General features: G+C 37.1%; 1 long non-coding RNA gene across 3 annotated transcripts; it reads right to left on the bottom strand.

The window, feature by feature from the left end:
* Positions 1–324: 324 nt before the first annotated feature.
* On the bottom strand, positions 325–3918 carry LOC309502684. Of its 3 annotated transcripts, XR_014207368.1 has the most exons (4): positions 3421–3915; positions 3150–3231; positions 2786–2948; positions 325–2088 (listed from the first exon to the last, which is right to left on the bottom strand). It is a non-coding gene; the product is annotated as an uncharacterized lncRNA (long non-coding RNA). The 3 variants fall into 3 exon arrangements; XR_014207367.1 differs by having other exon boundaries at positions 2786–3231; positions 3421–3918; XR_014207369.1 differs by having other exon boundaries at positions 3150–3913.
* Between the last annotated feature and the right edge of the window lie 21691 nt (positions 3919–25609).

Here is a 25609-nt window from a genome sequence, read left to right as displayed (position 1 = left end):
CTTTACTTCAAAAGCAATCCAGTTTACTTGTTAAAACCATGCAAACCGATTGCACTTAAAATAGCAAGTAAGCTTTACTCCAATAACTTAAGTGCTATCAATCATCTATTATATATCATTGAGAATACTTTCACAATTTTACAAAGATAACATTTACAACTGGACAAATAAATGTAAGGCAATGATACAGTTCAAAGGTACATTTATTGTATTTGTTTTCTAAACAACTGACACAGGGGTGGTCCACACAAGTTTGCATTGGGGTATACAATTTATGTAGTCACTTTAGGTTTTTACATTTTTGGGGGGAAAAAACCCAAAAAACATTAACACTTTATAATAAGGTTTATTAGTTAACATTAGGTAGTGTATTAACTAACATGAACTAACCATGATAAATGCATTTGTTACAGTATTTATTAATCTTTGTTAATATAAATACAGCTATTCATTGTTCATGTTAGTTTACAGTGCATTAACTAATGTTAACAAATACAACCTTTGATTTTAATAACGTATTAGTAAATGTATATAAAATCTGAATAAAAATAAATATATTAGAGACGATACCCTGACTCTAACAGATTCTCAACAAACAGCTTTAACAATTCAATACATAACAATGACTCACTTTAATCAATAACACTTCGGAGACCAAACTTGGTATATAGAAGTGCAAAAAAAGTGGCTACATTCATTAACGATGGAATAGTATTTCATCATTTAATGGAATAGTATTTCATCGTTTAAGCCTAAACGATGAAAAAGCAATGTCTCTGACACACATGTACATTAGAAATGAATACGCTGACAGATTCTTAAAGGGTTAGTTCACCCAAAAATGTTAATTCTGTCAGTAATTACTCACCCTCATGTTGTTCCAACCCCGTAAGACTTTTGTTCATCTTAGGAACACAAATGAAGATATTTTTGATGAAATCTGAGAGGTTTCTGTCCCTCCATACACTGCAATGTCATTGCAACTTCCAAGGCCCAGAAAGGTAGTAAAGACATAGTTAAAATAGTCCATGTGACTACAGTACTTCAACCTTAATGTTATGAAGCAACAAGAATACTTTTTGTGCGCAAAAAAAGCCCCAAATAACGACATTATTCAACAATCTCTTCTCTTCCACGCCATTCTCCTACGCTGTTAACGTAGTGTAAACGCCCAGTGCTTCTGGGTTCTACGTCAGATTGAGGCTTATTATTGGCTGACGCTGGTCATGTGTGATGCTGGCCAATAATAAGCCTACGTTCTGACAAAGAACCCAGAAGCACTGGGATGTTTACACTACGTCAACAGCGTAGGAGAATGACGTGGAAGAGAAGAGATTGTTGAATAATGTTGTTATTTGGGGGTTTTTTTGCGCACAAAAAGTATTCTTGTTGCTTCATAATATTAAGGTTGAAGTACTGTATACATGGACTATTGTAACGATGTTTTTTTCTGGGCCTTGAAAGTTGCAATGACGATGCGGTCATTGGGAGGTAGAAAGCTCTCAGATTTCATCAAAAATATCTTTATTTGTGTTTTGAAGATGAACGAAGGTCTTACGGGTTTTGAACGACATGAAGGTGAGTAATTACTGACAGAATTTTCATTTTTGGGTGAACTAACCCTTTAACTTGCTCATGAACTAATGGGCTGACAATTTTAAACAAGTGGCTTAGTTTCCCTTTTATTTTTCTATCAACTAATCTAATTTCACTGTCATAAACAAATGTAATCTAATGCCAAACATCATCAATCTTGCACATTTGATTAATCAACAGGAGATTGTTCAGAGATTGCAGTTTTGGTGAGAGTTTGTTCTGTCTCAAAGCAAGCATCAATTTCTGAATGAAGTTAAAAGTATTTTTCATGTCTTTTGGGTAATCCAAATTTAAAGCATAAGACAGACCAAAATAGATGCAAATTGCCTGAGGCAGGTTCTGCAGATTATCCATTACAATACCTCTCTCAACAATGATGGCAGTAGACACTGGGCAAAGGTAGAGTTTATTTAGAGAGGGAAGTTGTTCTTCATCAATGACAGTCAGCACCCCAACAGATAGTTGTGCCCAGGCTTCATCAACATCACATACCTGAATGAAACCAAACAATAAAAATATTACAACAGAGAAAAGTGAAAAGGCATGATTTATCAATTATAAATTAAAATTGTATAATTTAAAAATGATTTATGGTGAATGGCTGTATATTTTAATGATGGATAGATGCACTTTTATCATGGATGGATGCATTTTGATGGACTTGAAAAAATATACGGCCATTCACTGCTATTATAAAGCTTGGATGAGACAGGACATTTTCTAATATAACTCTGATTGTATTTGTCTGAAAGAAGAATGCTATATACACCTAGGATTACTTGAGGGTGGGTAAATCATGGGATAATTTTAACTTTTGGGTGAACTATCCCTTTAAGTATGCAAGGTATTGAATTAAAACTACAGTAAAAATAATTTTTGTTAGAAAATTATAAGAAAGCCATTGAAGTCCATTATATGGAGAAAAATACTGGAATGTTTTCCTCAAAAACCTTAATTTCTTTTCGACTGAAGAAAGAAAGACATGGACATCTTGGATGACATGGGGGTGAGTAAATTATCAGGAAATGTTTTTTTGAAAGTTAACTAATCCTTTAAGATTACAGTCCACAGTTAAAGAGTTTATCAACAAAACCCCACAACACTTTAGACAACATCTAGATTGATTGTAAGCAAAACCATGATCAACTCAGAATAATAATTTAAAAAATTAAGGCTGCAGTAAACTCACCCCTGTATTAATTTGCTGCATAAGCTCATCTAATTTCTCTCCAATGCTTCTTGAAGACTTGAAGATTGTGACAAAGAGTGGTGTGTAGCGATCCACAGCACCATAAAAGTTACTCTGCAGTCTGCAGATCTGTGGGGACTATCTTGTTAAACTCTGCAAACACCTAAAACACAGGCAAAAAAAAAAAAAAAAAAAAAGGCATGGGACAGTGTGGAAATCTTTCAATGAACAATTATTTTTGATTTTTCTGATCTTTATAAAAAATATCTTTCAATGCATGGTCAGGCCAACAGGCCAATTCTAAAGCCAAACCTAAACAGAATGTGGTTTCTCATGGTGGAAAAGGGTATGAATAAGTACTTACTTGTCTCTCTGTAAAAAGAGCTGGCCACTGCTCCATCTGCATCCACAATTTCACGTCTTCGCATTGAGAAGGTCTGGTCCATCTTTGATGCAGTGATAAAGCAGTTGAGTTCGAGTAAAAAAATAAAATAAAAAATAAAAATCACTTTACAGTGCTTGCATTACAATCTGAATTTACTCAATTTAAAAAATAATAGTTTAATGCTGTTGTGAAATCACAAATACTGTCAAAAAGCATCACATACTTCATCTCTGCATAAGCTGCAGGTTACCTTTAACTGTAGACGTGCACCATTTCACCAGATTTGGAACCTTAATAATGTATAAACCAATGCCAACAGAGGAGAATGCATCAGTGAAAATGGTAAAGTAGAAAACCATAATTCTTACATTTGGAAAAAATAAATCGCTTTTCAGGCATTCCAGGAACTGTTATGGTACCTGATAGTTTTATGCGAAAAAAAAAAAAAAAAAAACATATTCTTCAAGCTCTAATTATCTAAATTATTTGGTAACATTAGACATTAAGGAAATCAGTAAAAATTAGCGACAGACAGTAAAAAAAAAAAAACATTCACACAAAAGTCGCATGCTTGATTACTCACCTTATTATTATTCCAAAAACGTAGCGAAGCTCCAGATAAAAATGTAGGTAGTCTGTCAAAGTCTTTCCACATCTGCAAAATGGGCGCCGAAAATAAAATACGCACTGAATCTATTGCGCATGCTCTCACAAGTGCCGCTTCTTCTTCTGTTTTTTCTGCACATTAGGCATGCTTTAATCCACTGCTGCCTCTCACTGGTTTAGTAACGTCATTGCATCCTTTTGTTGCCACTTGCTTATTTCAAGTAAGCGTCACTCAAACGATTGAGTAACTTGTTATTTTCACCCTGCAATTGTCTGTAACTCAACAAAACCTAGTAAGAAGTATGTATTTTATGTTACTGAGTAAAGTTTACTAAGTATATGTGAGTCAGGAAAGCTATTGGATTTTACAGTAGCAGCTTATAGACAGTGATTCAGCTCACTATGTTTTGGATCAGATCCACAGTTCCAGATCTTCCCTCTCTGTTAAAAGACAAATCTCTTTATCTCTCTCCCCCTCTCAGAGGGAGTTTATGGAAGGGGGTGTTAATTGTTCCTGCAGATCTCAAACTCTTGCAACTGAGCCGCTGAACGACCTTGAGGTTCACGGGGTCAAAGCTCTCTGGCTCTTGAGTATGTGTGTGGCTGAAGAAAGAGACTGGCCAGATACCGAACTCTTTCGTCCCGTGCTAAAGGAGTGAGGAGCTCTTCTGCATAGATGATGGTGTTGACAGGTCATATGTGAATGCTTAGAGCCCTCATTTATTCTCACGCAGTAGGATAAAGAATAAAGAGCTCTTGTCCACTGCACAGGTGCGGCCAATACACTGCTTGTAGCTTGAGCAGTCCTCAGGGGTCACCAGATTAAGAATAAGAGGAACACATAATCACTGCATTATGTTGTTTCCTATTTTAAGAAGAACAAGCTACATGAAGAACCTGCGCAGAAAGGTTTTGTAAGGCAGGGTCATCATCACACACTCACTTGGTGCCCTGGACAAAATAAGTAATGGCAAAAGAATAGACATGGGGATATATCCTCATACAGGGCTTGACATTAACCTTTTTGCTCACTAGCGACTGTGGTTAGTGGTTTTGCAAGTTACTAGCGACTCAGCATTTTCACTGGCCACAATTTTGACATCAGTTCCATGGGGAAAAGCTGTCATTAATATATTTTTAATATTATCTCATAATTTGGCAGCAGGTATATTAGGCTGCTGTCACTTTAAGACCTGACACACAGACCCATTAACTGTTACACAAGCGTTTTCTTTCTCAACTGTTTACATTAGTTTAAAACATAGACTGTGTTTAAGTGAATACTCGCCAAGACTGGAATTTTGACATTATTTTGTGTATATCTGACTGTTTAAGTGCAATAAGCAGTGGAAAATAACTGAATTTAGTACTGAGAGGCGGCTTTATGTGCGCGCACTTTGGGTGCGAGCAAAAAATCTGCAAGAATGAGACAAATTATGCGCAATACGCACAATCCCACGCTGAAATTTAAGCCCTACAACACCAACAATATTCATCCGGAGCAAATGAAATGAGTGAGTGAGGGGAGACGGGTTTGTGTGTCGGAGAGATGAGAGAGTGAGAAAAATCTATTCTGAGGAAAATGAGAATTGGAAGCGTTTCAGATATTTCTATGGAAGCTTGTTTCCGCCACTGAAAAAAAAAAAAAAAAAAAATTGCGACTTTTTATCTCACAATTCTGACTTTTTTTCTCAGAATTGCGAGATATTAAGTCAGAATTGTGAGATATAAAGTCGCAATTCTGAGAAATAAAGTCGCAATTGCGAGATATAAAGTCAGAATTCTGAGAAAAAAAGTCAGAATTGCGTGATATAAAGTCAGAATTGTGAGATATAAAGTCGCAATTGCGTGTTATAAAGTCAGAAAAAAGACGGAGTTTTTTTTTTTTTACCTCAGAATAGTTTATATCTCACAATTCTGACTTTATAACACGCAATTCTGACTTTATATCTCCCAATTGCGAGATATAAAGTCAGAATTGCGTGATATAAAGTCGCAATTGCGAGTAAAAAAGTCAGAATTCTGACTTTATATATCTCGCAATTCTGACTTTATAACACGCAATTGCGACTTTATTTCACGCAATTCTGACTTTATAACACACAATTCTGACTTTATATCTCGCAATTCTGACTTTATAACACGCAATTTTGACTTTATATCTCGCAATTATGTTTTATAAAGTCAGAATTGCGTGATATAAAGTCGCAATTGCGAGAAAAAAAGTCAGAATTCTGACTTTATATCACGCAATTCTGACTTTTTTTCTCAGAATTCTGACTTTATATCTTGCAATTGTGACTTTATTTCTCAGAATTGCGACTTTATATCTCACAATTCTGACTTAATATCTCGCAATTCTGAGAAAAAAAGTCAGAATTGTGAGATAAAAAGTCGCAATTTTTTTTTTTTTTTTTTTTTTCTGTGGCGGAAACAGCCATATATTTCAGTATCGATAGTTCTCGAAAAATTGATATTTTTGACAATACTACATTGCACTTAGTTTATTATTTCAGATGTCTTTTTTAAAAGACTACAATTGAAAAATGTATATATTGTTTAAATATATTCAAATATGTTTTAAAATATTTTTTAAATGCTATGGTTGGGTTTATCCATATTTGACCCAAATGTGGGTTGAAACAACCCAGCATTTAATAATAAAAAAAAATGAATACATGGAAAATAAACATCATATTACACACACAGACAATATTTAACTACGCACCAAACTCAATTATATATGTATGTATATATATATAAATAAATAAATAAATATATATAAATATATGTATGTATGTATATATATATATATATATATATATATATATATATATATATATATATATATATATATATATATATACATACACATACACACATATAATACTCTTTTGGATTTATATACAATTTAAAAGACTTGTTTAAAAAAAAATATTTATTTTTATTCCCCAGGAAAACTTTATCAACAATTGATGAAAACTTTACTTTATTTTATACTGAAAGTTGCAAAATCAGTTTGCCACAAAAATGTGAAGGTCACATGTCCGTAACTTGGAGCTGGAGAACATAAAACTCTTTAGAAACCTCCCTAGAGTGATAAATGACATTTGGTAGGTCAGTGCAAACCACAGATGATGACAGCAAAACCATTGTGCCATGTTCCCAGAGCCTTAGAGACTGGTTCACTAGCAGAAACATTAATAAAATGACTCATGGTAAACTGCTTATTTCATCCCCAAAACATTGATTAAATGACTCATGTCAGTGTTTAAAATGTCTTTCTCATGAATAATCATTGAATGAATAAGTGAAGCCCTCATGAGTCAGTGCAACTACGTTTGGTAAATCATGGCTTGGAGGAGGCTATTATTAGTATTGGTAATGTGTTTCAGGTGAAGCATCCAAACATGACCAACAAAAGAGTTTTATTATTGGCTCATTATCAGACAGTTTTGCCTGATAATAGATGGGGCACTAAAAATGCTGTTTCGAAATAATGGATAAAGAGTACACTTTAAAACATATGAGGGCCATTTATTTAGACAGTGCTATATTTCAACTATTTATTTGGTTAATTTTATTTTTGTATTAAAAGTTCATTTAGGGGTAAAATGGAAAAAATATGGTAGTTGTACGTAACATAAACAATAATGCAATAAGTATCAATGAAAATGTCATTAAACTCATGAGGTAAACAAACTCTAAGTTAAGAGTAATGTGCATATCAGCTGGCATTTAGGAGATATTATTGACATATTTTGAAAAGAAATCAGCAGTTTTGGCTGAGCTCTAAAGCTGAAAGAGGAGGTGGACACATCTCATCTAAAAGAGTAATGAGTCTGACTGCTCTTTATAGCTTCCCTTCACAATGCTTTCCAGTACTCGGACGCCAGCTATTGCATTGCAAAATATTAAATATTTCTTTAGCTAGCTTATTATATGAGGTCAAACTATTACACTTTAGTTTAATGTGTCCACCACATTATAATCTTATACAATAGTTTAGGACATTTTATAATCAATAAATTACCATTTTTGTTTGGATCCTTGAAGATTTGAGTAAATTAAAGCATTCTGGAAATCAGTTGTATTCATTCCACTGTCAAATAAATAAAAGTTAATTATGTATGTTTAGGAAACTTAACTAAACATGCATGTTAATGAAATAAAAATGTCTAAAGCTGATTTAAATTTACATTCAGGAAACAAACAAATGCATAATAAGACTTTTAAGCAGGATCAACCGGTATAGTGAGCCTTATGATCATTAAAAATGATGCAACCTCTGCATATTAAATCTATATTTGAAGAAGATTTTTCAAGCATTTTAATGAATTCTAATAAATAATTCATCCCAGATGACAAAACACACTTTTTATATACACCAGGCTGACATCTGAGAACAATTAGGAGGTCTGCATGGTTTCAGTGGAGAGGATAAGTTGGCGGAAGTAAGTGGCAGGTCTCAGAGTGGGGTCTCTAGAGCCCACCGGGGCTCTGTGCCAGCTTGTTTGCACTTGCATCCCTAAAACACTGTATGACGAGGCATTTGCATGCAAGGCACAGATGCAGTAAAGCATAAAAAAGCCAAACATTGTGGTAACGGAATACCTGCAGCTCTGCACCAAATCATCAAACCAGGCATAATGTAACAGAGAGTGAGGTAAGTTGTGCAATTATTTTTAGGGTAGGCAATTTTCGGAGAGGCTAGCAATAGCAAGCTAGCTTTGAAAGCATAAGATCCCACCCTCCTTTACCTTCTCTCTAAAGCCACGCCTCCTCCAAAACACATCAGAGTCTGCAAAATGTCATGAGAGACGGTGTTAACTTAAATTAGGCTACTTGATGCCTTTGATGCCTCAAAGCATATAACATTACAATAATAATGAACGTAAACAACTTTACCACCAACTCTGACTTGTACCACCTGACTGCTGCAGTTTCATTTTGGGTTGATCGTGTTGCCATAGAAAAGCATAATTCTGAGTCCGGGGAAGAAGTTCAGGGGTTGCCATCTCTTAAAGCAGGGCTATGCAGTTTCTGGATTTCTTCGCTGTATTCTCGCTTTTTGCTCGCAGGTTTCTCTCTAGAGCTCCCCCCACAGCTTCGGAATAGATATTTGACAACACTGTTGTAAAAACTCGTTGGTGATTCTCAGACACCAGAGGCTAGTAGATCAACGACATCAAAGCAGATGGGACATTCTTTAAAACGTCTTCTTCATTCGGGTTCGAACAGCGTGAGGGAGCGCAATAATGACAGCATTTTAGCAGATTTATTTTGGCCGTAAAGCAATTGTTTACATCGTGAGACCTGATATCACGCGAGACTTCCTGACGCAGCGGCCGCCGGCCCGCCGGCTCAAAGTTGCAAGTGCGGATTTTCTGCTCACAGGCACCGGGGGGGGGGGGGGGGGGGGGGGGTGAAACGACCACCATTCAACCTGAAATAAGTAATATAACCATTCCAATGACTCCGAAGCTGTTAGTTAAGGTAAAAAAGTTACTTAGTTCACCTTTAATAGAGTGACAGTGCCCGCCCACTTTTTCAGCTGTGTTGGTTCCGGAAGTATTTTTTCCATTCGATTTCCAGACCGACTTGATTACGTCATTCGCAGTGGTTCAGAGGAGTGGGCGGAGCTAAAGAGCTCTTTTGGCATGGTTTGCTTGTTTCGACTCTCTGATTGGTGAAGTTTTCTGTACAGCATCATGGGTAATATAGTTTTTCATCACAAATTCCACTGTTAAACACAGTAATTTTAAAAATAAGTTGATATAATGTGGGCTGATGGCTTCAACACACACACACACACACACACAAAAATTATAATAAAAAAATGAAGGTTTATAAGTTATAATTAAAAATCAATTTCCCTATAGAGAAAAAGAATGGAGTTTTATTTTTATTTTTTTTCAGCAAATTTAGTTGATTTAGTATAACTTGATGTACTAAAATGTAAAATTATATGAAATATAAATAAATGAAAACGAAAATAAAAAAAATTAAAAACTGTTTCAAAATATTATTAAAAACTATAAAAATATCCCAATGTTTTGAAATGCTCATATATTTCCGTGTTTTTCATAACTGTGACCTGTGGGAATCCCGCACTCCCCTACACATGAAAAAGAAAAAATAATCATCATCATATGCTCATTTCAAATTCCCTGCTGCCCTCAGTGTTAAGCCAGACAACAACATACTCACATAGTTTGCATCCATGTTAATTTTGTTTTAAATATGTGGCAGTCTCCACAGACTTTTTCTGCAAGACCAACACAAAGAAGCATCCTCTACAGAAGCCAAACGACCATAATTGCTCATGACCACAACCCTCAAGGCCTGGGAAAAGGTCACGTCTATTGTGGTAACACTTTCAGTTAACTTGGTGAGAAGGAGTTGAATAAGACAAACTACAAGCATGACAAAATGAGCTGCTGTTTTGTGCAGCATAAGATCGCTGCAGGAGAAATCAAGAGTGGACGAGCAAGTCATTACACAGAAGCAAGCACATCAAGGCCACGTTTTGGCCACAACTTTGCCATCTGAGACAAATTTAAGGTTGTAAAAGATATTTTTGACATGCTCACTGATTAATTGTCTCTACGATGAATTATAGCCTCCAACTGAGTTATGCCAGTGTTTTGGGGCATTGTCTTGCAGGATAACTTTTGGTACAACAGCCATCTGTTAAACAACCAACAGAAGCACAGCTATTATTGACACACACACAGTAAAAATGATAGTTCTAACAACATATGTTTTTACATTGCTTTAAATCATCAAACTGAGTTAAGCAATTTTGAACTTTTTTATGTTACACGAGATTCAACAAATTTTTAAGTCAGTTTAATGTAATTTAAGTTGAAATGACTTAAGCATACAAGTTGATTGTACTTAAAAAATTAAGGCAGCAACTTTTTTTTTACAGTGTATGTGTGGAAAAGAAATAGACAGGAAGAATGTTTGCTTTAAAATGTTGATACTAACTGCTTATATAATTATAGCAATTCTAGTGGGACTTTTACATTGTACTAACAAATTTACCTCCATGTTTTCTCTAAAGAATGTAGAATTCATATTTTTTACCAAGCCATGATAGACTCCAGACACTGTAATATTTCCAGCATGAGTTTGTGCTGTATTTTTAAAATTTTGCATGTCAAAGTGAGGATGTCAGAAAGCCCAGTCGGTGCTGTCAATCATGAACGCCCGATATCATACAGTCTGATATAGAAGTTAATGTTGCACAATCTGACTTGGCTGATACTCAGTATCTCATTGGGGCCATATTGAACATTTTGACAAGTAACAGTTGTAAAAGACAGAAAATCACACCCAGTGTTAGATGACATAGGAATTTTTTTCCCCCATTTAAATCATAAGCAGACTGTCAGTGGTGAAAACATCACAAACTTATTACAGGGTTTATGGTTTTCTGTCCATGTACTACACAGACCTTCACACATGATCAGGCCTTCTGCTCCGAGACTCACAATCTGTGCTGAAGGTGTTTCTCTGTTTCAATCGTAGCCAACACTGTCGGGCTGTAATCCTACCACACAAAAAGTTCAATTAAAAAGGAAGAAAGAACAGAAAGCAATAGATTATGAGAAACAGATTGCTAAAGGTAAACATGCATCAAAAAGAATGAGTCATTTGACATGATGTTTCACATGACTGGTCCACATTGCAGCTTATTCTGGCCAAGAACCGCCTTCTTAATCAGGTCTGATTGACATATAAAGCAACCAACCATATAATGTTCTGTTTAGAGGTGGTTTAATCAGAAATAGTTGATAGCACAATAACAGACCTACGTGGAACATCTCAAAATCTTCAAATAATTGCAAAGCAGTGTTGGTTTTTGATACAGAAAACATTGAACCGACCATCATCTTTCACCCATTTGCATTTGCCTGAAGGGCACAGGTTAAACTCAACAGTGAATCCAAGTACTTTCTGTACATCTGTGGGTGATTTTGCGTGGCAGCAGGCCTAAGAGTTTACGTTTCGCCAAAAACCTGCATGAATTTCAGAGAAGGCCGTACAGTAAGTGGAGGTGAGCCTGTGTGTCGACATGAGATATTGTAATAAAATGCTAATCCTCTGCTGGCTGTTAACTCATCGGTCTCATGGCAACAGTGTGTTTTTCCACTGCACAACAAGCTCTGCTGACTGGTCAAAGGGGAATGTATGTGGGTAACCTACTTTAATGGTGACATTTATGTGAAGTCTATAATAATTCAATTTCAAGAAAATGGAAGGAAAACAAACTCTTCAAAAGAAACCGCAAGAGCAAAGAATGCTGCCGAAATGTCACTTTAGAATTATTTGCAGTCACATTATGTCAGAAGTGACAGCTTACGTGGACACAATAGAAAGAAAACCAACAACAAAGGGATAATATTGCACTTTACAACCTTAAAAAAATGTCTCTCTGAGACACGAAATCAAAAATGATTTGCTATTTGCTCTGCTTTATTTCAGGGAGGGATTGCGTTCAAAATAACACCTGAAGCTGAAGTGTGTCATATTTACACCGCCAGCAAGCAACAAAAAGAATTGGAATAACTTTCTATTCTCACGATTTCTCCAGTATATAGTTTTATTCTGTATTATGTTATTTTTTTGTCTGTGCATGATTTTTCAGTTACTCTTTCTGCAGATTGCATCGATATGTACGCCAGGAGGTCAATCATTCATTCATTCATTCATTCATTCATTCATTCATTCATTCAACTGATTCGTTCAAAATAAATCAATAGACTATCTTTATGAGGGAGTAGGAATTAACTCATTAATTCAACCGATTCGTTGAAAAACAAACAAACAAACAAACAAACAAACAAACAAAAAAACACGGGATGCGTCCGAAAATGCATTATGTGACAAAAGAAGTATTCACAACTACTCAGTTCTATTGTGTCTCGGCAGGGTTAAAGGAAGTCTTTGACGCTCCTGAGGGAGCCAAAGGGAAAGGACTTGGCATCACACCGGCAGAACGTGGAGCAACACCGCTTGGCAAGGCACTGCTCTTTCGGGGGCAATGAAAAATAATTTCCTCCTGAAAAAGCAGCACGAGGGAAGACTTCTTGGACTGGACACGAAGAATATGAGCCATGCCGAAAGAATGCGCGCATGACTGTGACCGCCAGACTTAAATGTCAAAGACAGACGGCTATACTGCACATGCATGCCATGAAATGTTTACTCAACCTTGATAACCATATGAAGAATTCCTGTGCACCAGCCTGAGCCAGTCAGTGCATCTCACTGTCTCTCAGCCTGAAACACAGGAAATATATAAAAACAAATAGGAAATATACCATATATACATATATAACCCGAAAAATATTGTGGTCTAGCTATGTGTGTACTCTTATTTTAAGGTGTCTTGTGTTTTACCATTGTTTTTGGTCTAATATTCTTGTCTGGATTGTCCTGGACTGCCTTTGGTTGAATTTTGAATGTGTACAAATATTTAGGTTCATTACAGCAAACATGTTGTTATTATTTTTTTATTTTTTTTATCAGACATCTTACTTTCTTTGGACCTCTCAAAATTTGTATAATTTCTAAACAAATACAACGATCAGTTTAATCATTACACAAGTAGGAGAGAGAGGCCTGTCCAATCAATTTGCAGTCTTAAAGGGCTAGTCCACCCCAAAATAATAATAAAAAAATATATAGTTTTTAATATACTGTATATATTAAATATAAATAATACTTAACCTCATGTTGTTCCAAATGACCTTTCTTCTCCTGTAGAACACAAAAGAATATATTTTGTAAAATGTACTTTATGTAATTATTATCATTTTTTTCAATACAATTAAAGTTTTGGACACTGGTTTAGACCACGGAATAAACAATAAAAAAGGTAATTGCAATTTTTTTTCACAACTGCAAGGTAATATCTTGGGAGAAAAAAGTCTGAATTGTGAAATAAAAACTTTGCAAAATTAAAACTTTTAAATTTGGCTGAAATAAGCTTATCACGTGCAACTTCTAGGAAAAGCTTCCACACATATGCTTTTGTTATAGCGTCTTTATTCTTTGTCTGGTCTTAAATGTGACCGTTACCGGTTAACTTTAATTTCTATGTTAATAGTATCTTGGTTTTGATCCTGGGGTCTTGTGCATTATGATATATTATCCTCTTGTTCAGCAATTGTTTTGTAATTTAAACCACTGCACTTGGGTTCTCAATCTCTGTGTCGGAGCATTACGTTACAATAATGTCATCTGCCGTTATTAAGTCAGAGTTGGATCAAAGTCTTTGTATCTTGTCAAGACTAAAAGTTTTTGATGGCTCAGCTGCAATCAGCCAGTCAGGGGGAAAGAAAGCACACATTTATGACAAACATACACACACACTCCACCTGAAATTGTCATTTGAGAGTCTTCTGGGAGCTTGGCTGCCCTCACCCACATACAGAAGAATATTAAAAGCATTGACCTCTGCCTGCCCTCTGTTCTCCTAAACCTTCCCCAAACGCTTCTCTCTCATGTCCTAGGCTGCGTTTGAGGGCCGTATTTCTAACCTAAATGATCTTGTATGGAAATACGTCTGTCTGAAGTAGCAGACATGTCTGTGATGCTAAGTGGCTTTGACAGAGCAGATTCGAATGCCTGGTAGAGTCTCCGAGTTTGCCTGCAGTTAAATCAGGCGGACTCTTTAATACCGGAAAATCACAGAAAGATATTCCATAGTATTTTATAAAAGACTCATCCGTGCTCACTAGATGGACAGTGGCGTTTCACCAGAGCATGACTTTGGCAAAACCCACAGACCCACAGCAACTTTGCAGTTGTTTTTCAAAGAAAATAGGACAGCAGATTGTCCTCGCTGATTGTGGAAATACACAATGATCTTTCCGTACCGAGTACGAGGTTTGGTGCAAGACCCAGACCCTACAAACCAATGCTCTTGCTCAGAACCTGTATATCTACGCAACATTCCCAGACGCTCAAAGCCCGTATAATGTCATGGACTTCAAAAGCGACATGAAAGGTGTAGATATCTTCTCAACTACAGTCCTTGCCAGGCTAGAAGGAAAATAGGGCAATCTGGTTCATATTATTTGATAAGCATCCCATTTTCAGAGGTATTTTAATAGCTGAGAACTATTTCGTTTCAAGGCTGCAACGTTAACTCCATACGGCCGACAAGGGGGCCCGGCACGGCAAAGTTAGCAGGGGTCACTCTATCTTTTATTATGTAACGACACCAGTCAGCAGGAAATCTGGTTGACGCTTTATACCACTGCGATGGCCAGGGAAGATCAGCTTTTCCCCCTTGATCGTACTGCTGTTGTTCATTACATCGTCTTCTTCCAGCGCTCCATATGGCGGTCAGTGATAAATAAGCATGTCAGAAATGACGAAAAGGAGAAATCATTTTATAAAAATGTAGTATAAAACACCTCAACTTTTATTGTAATCTTTGCATGCATTTATGTCTTGTTTCAAAAAATTTAAAAACAGAATATATATATATATATATATATATATATATATATATATATATATATATATATATATATATATATATATATATATATATATCAGTGCAGTTTCTTTGGATTATTTAACATTTGAAAAATTAGAACTAACCTTGCCATGGCGTTAAATGGGCTGGTGATGTCATATCCTGTGATATTTACGGTATTCTTGACAAATTACAACAGATTTCCTGCATTCTTCTTTTACACACACACACACACACGCTCGCACGCACGCAAACACACACACACACACACACACACACACACACACACACACACACACACACACACACACACACACACACACACACACAGTATATAAAGACACACATTATTCAAGCAGATTCAAATGAATAATTTAACAAAATTGAGTAAAAATGCAAAATAATGCAATTTAATTCCAAATAAATTATTTCCAAATGGATGCCACTTACATTCAATGTGGTCAAGTCATAGTGAGGTCATGTGACAACAATGTAGCATACAGCTAACTAGCATAATTAAATGCATATTGTTCCACTTTTAAATGCCTATTGTTACACCATTTAAAACAGCAGTATACAGTATATAGTGTACAATCTACATGAAAGTAGTGTAAAAAAAAACTTTCTAAACCCCTGCACTCTGTCTGTTGGGTCAGTAGAGGATCCTTCACATTGTGGTGGCAGTGATCAGAATATATTAGCATCAACCACACCACAATGACAATGGACCATCTTCATTACCAGCCCATTCTTACAATGAAACTTGGCTTTTCTCATCCACTTTGATGCACAAGGCTTCTTTCAGTAAGCGACTCTCACAACAGGTCAGAGGAACAGCATATAGCGCTGTTGTGCTCAGGGACAAACCACAAACCAAACATAAGTTTTATTTTTTGCACCAAATCATAAGTCTTTGGATCATTTACCGACATCAGAGTTTGTTTGCCGGATGAGTTATTGACTTACCCCACGGGTATGTCCTTTGTGGTAATTACAAAGACTTTGTGTGTGGAAACTGTCGCACAGTGACTCTTTTGTGTTTAGGGCAGGAATCGAGAGCTTGGAAAATAAACTTGTGTCAATTCTAAGCTTGTACGACGTCAAACAATCTACCGAGTTTACAATACGACAACTCTGGAATATGTATTGCCCATTACGTTAATGTGTTTTTGTTGGGTTTTTTCAGAGGGTTCGAAGATTCATTGTCTTGCTTGGGGAAAGTCAGACATTGTGCGGTTTGTGAAAAAAAAACTCAATGTCTTTGATCCTGTGTAAAATAAATCTAAAACTAGCTGTGGATTTTCACTTACAACATTATTTTTCTTCCTTTAAAAAACGATCTGTTGCGAAACTCTGTCAATCGAGTGTGAAACGACAGCGTTTGCAAATTACGAGCACAGACGCATCACTCTGCAAGTATGCACTGCGTGCGAAGTGTAGCTCCGGTCCACATTTACCCAGAATCCTCTAACTGCGCGCGGCGGATGTCTGTGTGATGGAAAAGACCTCACCCTTCAGTAGGATAATGCCTGTCTACTCAGCTGTGAGGCTAAATGAAGCAGGTTATGTCAGTCCCTCGCGCTCTCTTGCAGCTGTGTTGAGGGATATCTTCACAATGGTCACCAAATGTTCCTGCCCAGGCAGCGACGCCTTGAGAGCATTACCGACTTCCTGGTGGCCTGCACTTTATAATCGTTTATACGTCCATGCCAACATCTGTCTTCGAGACCCCCATCTATGCATACATAAACACACACATACGTATTTCCCCAAAGGCTTGATAACAGCGAGTTATGAAAACGGCCCCATGCGCACTACTCTGAAGGGAGGAGAGTGGAGGCGCGAGTCGAGCCCTGCCAACAGTGTCCGCTCCATCAATCCGGCGCAGGCACGCGTTTGCCAGTGATCCGTTCCATGAGATATGTAGTCGGGATGTGGGATTTCTTTTCATTTTTTTTTTTCTTTTTTTTATGAAAGGCTCTTTACCCAGAAGGAATGGATTTGCAGGCCTGCTTTGATCCCTCCTTTATGATTCTTTTATTTGTTTTAGCCACATCCCCTCTCTAAGCCGCACTTGGTGAAATGTGCTTTGAATTAGGAGTTGGGGGAAGCAGGGCGTGCAGGATTCTCACTCCGCCGCAGGAGGCAATGTGGTGGGCCGGGGTGCAACTGATCACCACGCTACACTGGTAAACCATATCTATGAGGGCAATCGTGGCCTAATGGTTAGAGAGTGAGACTGGTAAGCCGAAAGTTGTGGGTTCGAGTCTCAACACCGGTAGGAAATGACTGAGGTGAGCAAGGCACCTAACCCGGGCACTACAGCAAAAATGGCTGCCCACCGCTTCAGGTGTGTGTGTGTTCACGGTTTGCAATGTGTGTGTGTGTTCACTACTCACTATGTGTGTGCATTAACTTGGATGGGTTAAATTCAGATAACAATTTCCGAGTATGGGCAACCTCACGTGTCACTTTCACCTATATACAGTTCTGTGCAAAAGTCTTAGGCACGTTATATTTTTATTTATATATTTTGCTGTAGTGTGTCAGTAGGATATATTAGTTTACATTTCCAAACTCATTTTGCCATTAAATGTAATAATCCAGTGAGTCTGACAACAGCTGCTGTGATCCACATGGAGATCTGATCTCACCATCATCGAGTCTGTCTGGGATTAGATGAAGAAAGAGTATAAGACTATATCCAGAAGAACTACGGTAACGTCTACGATATGCTTGAAGAAACCCTCCTGCAAAGCTGGTATATGTGTACCTAGGACAAAAGCTGTTTTAAACGCAAAGGGTGGTCACACCAAATATTGATTTGATTTAGTTAATAGAAGGTAATTGATCAATAAAATCTATTTATGACTTTTTTTTCCAAAGCATCCTCACTTAACAGCATTTTTACACAACTGCCTAAAACTTTTCAATGTACTGTAGCTTTGCAGGAAGGTTTCTTCAAGCGTCTTGGAGACGTTGCCACAGTTCTTCTGGATTTGGTCTGTCTCAGTTTTTTTCTGTTTCTTCATGTTTACATTTACATTTATTCATTTAGCAGACACTTTTAACCAAAGCGACTTACAAATGAGAACAATAGAAGCATGTATGTATGTATGTATGTATATATATTTCATTATACTAAAGATACTTCATAGTGGAAAAAGGTTCTTCAGATTATTAAAAATGTTATTCTCACCTATATATAATTTTTTTTTGTTATTTTAAAAACTGTTCACTGAAACAGGGGAACCAAAAATGGTTCTTCTATAGCATCACTGTGAAAACCCACTTTTGGAACCTTTATTTGTAAGAGTGTACATGGTGTACAGTACTACAGTATGTCTAAACCGATAATAGCTTCATTATTCATTTGATTTACAGTGTTTGGTGATCATGGATCTGTACTCTGTTCAATAAAACAGTATGCACACGCCAGGACATACTAGGAAAAATTCAGATTTTGGTTTATTAAACCACATAAAATAGAAATAAAAACATAAATTGTTTGCAATTAATTTTTTTAACACTGTTCCTTTTTAAGGAAAGTTAATAAGGAACATGTTTCAGGTTTGTTGTGAGTGAAGGAGCACTTGAGCCACACCGCTAGATCTGTGGGCGTACATAAGAGCAAAAGGTTGGGAAACTCTAGCTTGTTCAGTTCATGCCCCTGTTTGAAACGTGTCAGGCCTGTTTGTGATCGGTCTCATCTTAGGAAGTGGTTTGCCATCACAGAGAGCAGCGTGTATGCCTGTGCATATGTGAAAATTGCCCTGTAAACAAAATCATTTCTCAGCGGAAGTGAGCCTCTGGTGGATACTGTACAGACTAAAGAAGTAAATAAACAAATTGCATGTATACACAGACCGAGAAAATAAACCTTGTAGAAGAAACGCACCGCATCACAACATCTGCCCTTTGTCTCCGGCTGGCGTCCAGACTGTTGGAGAAGGGTAAATGTGAGCATGTTGCGTCTGGGAGGGAGCCAAAGCCTCGATCGCTCGTCTTCGGTTTCCATCAGGAGAGCTATGAAGTCAGAAAAAGACAAAATGCCATGAGATGATGCTTTTATCTTGGCCTGCTGAGCTTCCAGACTTTGATGAAGCTGTGCTTTATGACACTGTCAGTATGTCACATTCTCCAATGACTAAAATGGAAGAGTTTTAAAACTGCTGTTCTGCTGGAGGTAAAGCACTTCAGTGCTTTTCGGCAGGGCGTAAATAAAAGCTTAAGTAGGAACTATTATCCCGAGTGGCACAGACATTGCGGTTCTACGCTCAGAGGTACATAAGCAGCGACGTCAGTTCAATAAAGCCAAAGTATGGCAAGGTCAGATTGTATCATTGAATTTTACAATACCATGTATCTAAATGAAATGCATTTTTATTTCTTCCTGATCATTTCACCAGGTAACTGTAAATAAGTCAACTATAACCTTAACCATCCACATCCCGCAGCAGCAACTGTTGCATTGAGGTCAAATGACAAACTCTTCAATTAGAATGTCTGTGTAAATTCTGAGATCATTTCAAACTTCTAGTCAACTTCAGACCAGAGCAGCCTATTCGTGGCTTCAAAACCCTAAAATGAGATACTATCATCACCATAAAATTCACTACTGTTGATAAGATTATTTATTGTTTTTGAAAGAAGTCTCTTAAGCTCACCAAAGCTACATTTATTTGATCAAACATGCAGTAAAACTGATATATTATTTACATTTTATTTTAATATATTTTAAAAAGTATCTTATTCCTGTGATGCAAAGCTGAATTTTCAGCATCATTACTCCAGTCTTCAGTGTCACATGATCCAAATAAACATTTCTTCTTCAGTTGGGCCACTTAATATTTTTGGTGGAAAACTTGATATTTTTCAGGAATCTTTGATGAATAAAAAGTTCAAGAGAACAGCATTTTTTTGTAATATAATTTTTTTTTTTTAAACATTATAAATGCCTTGACTGTCACTTTTTTATTTTTATTTTTTTTATTTAATGCATCCTTGTTGAATAAAATTATTAATTTCTTTAAAATATATCTTACTGACTTTTGAACAGTACATTAAAATCATCTGGGGAATTTTTAAAACATTAAAACGTCTCTTTAGGATGAATCACTTCTGCATTCAAGTCGCTGATAAATGAATGTAAATATATTTTAAAAAATAAATTAAATTAAATTACATAAAAAATAAAAATAGTATACTTCACAAATTATTCTTATATAGTTATAATAAACATTTTGGCCGATTGACTAAATTAACTTTTGTAAATAATATTAAATAATATCTGTATAAATCACACTGGGATCCACCCTAATCCATTAGCTCTCTGGCACAGAGCTGTCCATTTAGCCTTTGTATATGAGAATAAATCCATACTGAACTAATGAATGAAAGCCGGTTGGAAATGGTCTGTAAAAGTACTTGAGCACCACTAAGCAGGTGCAGCGCATGCCGAGGAGGAGTAAGACGGGATGATTACTCCTGTCTGCCATCAGGATGCTCTCCGAGAGAGAGAGAGAGAGAGACGGTGCAGAACCAGAACCTGAGCCTACATGTGGTATGCATTTGACACTATAAACACACACACGAGCTCTCTGGCAAACCTCCCATCCATCAAACACCGAGAGAAGAATAACAGTGTGGAGTGGCCTGTTGCATGCAAAGCACACCCCACCTACACCCCGGCCCTCTTCCTCGCCGACTCGCTTTTATCAAAGCAACATGCCGCCCGTTCGCGGAGGATGTGGAAGTGCGCTGCGATAAATAAAACAGCATCAGGGGTTGAAATGTTTATGCACAGAGTTTGGCTAGTTTAACTGGGCCAATCCATAGCTAACGCTTCACCATACTGTCAAAAAAGAAATAAAAAAAAAATACACACACACATGCTCGGTTTTCATGTTTTATGGGGACTTTCCAAAACTGTATATTCTATCCCTTAACCCTAAACCTAGCCATCATAGAAAACTGCATTTTTACATTTTCAACAAACATTACTTAGTATGATTTATAAGATGTTTTCATCATGGGGACCAAAAAAATGTCCCCAACAAGGACAAGGATTTGGGACATTGCCATCTTTTGTCCCCATAACGTCCTCATCACGCTGCATGATTCATTCGACATCTAGTTATTATCTCAGAAATGCATTTTTCATCCAATTTTGTTCATTTATTCTTGGCAGTGATCAAATGACCAATATTCATTCATCTGACTAGAAATGGATGGTCAGGTCAGGCACACTGCATTGTGGGATACAGAAGGTTTTTTTAAACTTTTTGATGCTAGGGACCCCCTAAATATGATGAGTGACCCCTTCTGAGTGACCCCTCCCTAAAATATAAACGCAGCTATATATTTTCATCTATAAATACATTTTTATATATAAATAAATCTAAATCAAACAAATTAACAATAATAATAATAATAGTTATGAAAAGTAAATATTATAAACATTTGCAAGATATACCTCTATTAAGTTGCCATTGTATCTTTTTTCCTTCCCCACCAGTGTTATTTGATATTGAGATACTAATATAGTTTTTATTAATATTTTCACTTAGTTTTTATTTTAAATTTTCCATTTTCATTTTAGTTAGTTCAGTAATTTTGTTGTGTTTGATCATTTTCAATTTTATTTAAAAAAAATGTCTGTATAGCTTTTATAAATTATTATTTCAGTTGTAGTAATTTTAGGATATCAAGTTAAAATGAGAAATTATTCATTGGCAGAAATAAAATAGGTATGTTATTTTGTGTGTTTTTTTTCAGTTAACGTTTATTTTATTTCAAAATATTTTTTCAATAGTTTTAGTTTCAGTTAACTATAATTATGGAGGACCATTTGAATACTGTTTATATGTATAAAAATAAAAATAAATTGTCAATAGAAGGAAAATGTTTTGTGATTAATCTATGATGTTCGACCCATCCGTATAGAGCAGAATGAAACCATAATATTATAAAATATGTCAATTTTTACATTTTCTTTTCCGGAGACCCTTGCAGAGCCCATTTTGGGACACAGTACCTCAGTATATATTCTCTTCTGTATATGAGTTAATGTTGGTCTGTCCACTGAATGACTCTCCGCTCTCATTATACCCCATAAAACAGTTCTGCAAATACACAAAAACACATAAAGTCAAGCTTGAGTGGATACAACTTTATAAAATGTCTGCATGATGTGAGCTTTTTGGACTTGCTCCTGATCATCAGCTTGATTTAGTGATGAGCGAAAAGTCAGATGCTGTTTCGCCACGTCAAGGGACGTCCATCGTGCGAATGAGATCACAGGCCTGGGGAACACGCACAGTCCAGGCCAGTGACCAGCTGTTTCTCCAGTTCCTGAAGATCTGTCCTCCGCTTCCTGCTGCAGCCTGTAATGCAGCGAGCAGACGCTACACAGCTTTAGCAAGGCTGAGTTAAAAGCAAGCAAACAAACACATCTAATATCACATCCTCTTGAGGGGTAATCAGAGGAAGTTCTGTCATTCGCTGTGCGCTGCCGACATCCTCCCGACACTCAGGCCATCTCTCAGCCCTTAAGACTTTCAGGGAGAAATTCATGGTCTAAAACAATTACTTTTGAGCACTATTTTCAGTAATGTCAGGTACAATTATTTTGTACTTGCTGCCATAGACAAGAGATGAAAATCTGGAATCTGAGGGTGCAAACAAATCTAAATATTGAGAAAATCGCCTTTAAAGTGGTCCAAATGAAGTCCTCGATGTTGCTGCATTAACTTAGCCTGGGAAAACCCAGACAACTTCCAGCAAATTTAGATTTGCTCTGCAAGTAGTCTGGCAAAGAGCTCATTCAAGCCCATTTCTAATCCCTCGAAATCGCGGCACCAATCAGAAACGTTGGGGCGGGCTTTACACGATGACGATCGCTCTGATTGGTTTTAGGTCTATCCAATTGCGCCCAGAGGCATTTGAGCGATGTCCGTTGGTGAAGCGCAGCAACTTTTAAATGCATATTAAAATTGCAAACACATGAGGACAGTCTCCACGAAACACCCACTGGCAGATGAACGTGCTACTACATTTCTCTCCGAAACGGTAGGAAATTAAATCAGACTATTTAATAGTGGATTTTATCTGTGACAAGATGATTGACAGGGGAGTTTAAGTGACAGGCTGCACGCGAGAGATCCGTCCGATAAAGATGACGAAGTAGTATGTCCCAAAGCTTGCCTACTTTTCTGCTACACATTCAAAAGTAAATACCTTTTCTTCACAAAAAGAGTACATACTTTTATGGCGTAGTGTAACTTAGGCGAATTGGGACGCAGCATATGGCTTTACACGATGACGATCGCTCTGATTGGTTTTAGGTCTATCCAATTGCGCCCAGAGGCATTTGAGCGACGTCCGTTGGTGACGCCCCTTTGGAAATGAGTTATTAATGAAGCTTTGCCAGACCATAACTCAGTTACTACTGAGAATGGTCTGGTTTTAACCAGGCTAGCATTAACTCACAAAAATGGAACATTCTTCATGGAACAATGATTTTCGGCATAAAAAAAAATCAAAATTTTGACCCATACAATGTTGGCTATTGCCACAAATATACCCGTGCGACTTATGACTGGTTTTGTGGTCCAGGGTCACACATTTTTATTATCAAATTTTAATTATACAATTCATATAAAAAATAGCATATTTTGGATTCAAAGAAAATAAAGGAATGCTGGTTTTAAGATTCACGATAGTGGTTAGATGATGACAGAATTTTCAGTTAAGTTTCAGTTAAGTAAATGATTTGCAGAAGGCACAACTCAGCTGAACTGGCCATAATGATACAACTTATTGCAAATATGAAGGACAAAAATAGTTTTTGGAAGTTGCATTCAAAATCCACTTTGAATGTTTGAATTGAATCACTCCAATGAATGTGAATGAGTCAGAGGTCATTTTCGGGCCATCTTGACACCTGACAGCTTTTTTTTTTTTTTTTTGCTGAAGGTTCATGGAGTTCATGCTCATTGCCAACTAAATATGGGCCAGAAGAAGACAAGCAAAATCAGCTCAGTAAACTGAGGATGCTGCCCTCTTGATGAGTAAATTACAGAGAATGTGGATACTAATGAGCGTATGAGTTTTTGACGAGAGGGAGGCGTGTATCAGGGATGAAACATCGGAGGTTTGGAGCAACCGAGTCATAAAAAAAAAAAAGGTTACTTGTGTCTCCATGTGCAATTGCCTAGGGCATACGACGTGATACACAACCAATCAGGGTGAGTCGGCTCTTCATTAATTATACGTTACGGAGTTTCCCTCGCCACTTAGGGCTCTTCTAAAGAGCCAAGCATGCTTGTCAAAAGTCTGCTGTGATTTTAAGAGTACATTTACAGTCCAGTGATTAACTTGAGGAAAGTTAGGCAGAACAGCACGTGCCGAACTAAAGCCAACCCAAAGCTTTGGTTGAAGACTGAATGCGCCCATTTCTACAGGAAGCATTCATGTCGAATGAGCTTGGAACGCAGGGTCTGTCTCAGAGGAGAGTCATTGTGAAGGATGACATCTGAGATTATAAATCAACAAGCCTCGCCGTGACTTCAGAAACCGTCTGAAACCACAAGAGCAATATACTTCATGATGGAATTCACCAAGGACCGGATCCTCACTCCACTGTCACGCAATGCTGACGAGATCCAGCGAGAGATTGCGAGCTTTCTTAACACACCTCAGAGTACCCAGCAATCATTGCTCCAAATAAACATTCCATGTGGAAATTCATGCAACTATTACATTGCAATCATCACAGGCTCTGCACTTCGTATTTTAGCACAACCACCCAAGATAAATATACCCTGCACTGTTTCAAAACAGGAATGTCAGGTATCTCTTGATTAAACTGGACGCAGTTAGCCAAAAAAATGTACATACTATTTGGGTGTCGGGCAAAGGTAGCATCAAGAACACACCTGTCTCTCCAACTTAATGTCAGAAAAAAAACCAAGTAGACAGGAAATGCATGTTCCTGACAGTAACCTAAAGAGGTAGAGGCAGTCAGAGCCCTTTAGAGATCAAGCTGCGGACAGCTAACCGGGCCTCCGCTCCGCTCGAGGAGTATCAGGTTCTGCCACATGGGTCAGCTAAGTCGAGTTGTGTGTACCTTCCTATTCATGTGCTGACTCTTCACATTATAGCCTCGTCACGGCCATCGATCCAATCCACCTGGGCTTCCTTACACAGGCTCCCGGGTCTCAGGATGAATCCATTTGCATCTTTGCAAAGAGCGCAAGGCGAGTGCATTGGCTGAAAAGGCAAGCAAGCAAGCAAGCATGACATACATTAGGTTTTGTAATGCTTTTAATCC

The sequence above is a fragment of the Leuciscus leuciscus genome (genome assembly GCF_965113295.1).
Source record: "Leuciscus leuciscus genome assembly, chromosome: 7".
NCBI lineage: Eukaryota > Metazoa > Chordata > Actinopteri > Cypriniformes > Leuciscidae > Leuciscus > Leuciscus leuciscus.
The sequence above is the reverse complement of the archived record's forward strand: the minus strand, read 5'-3'. Positions and strand labels throughout refer to the sequence as shown.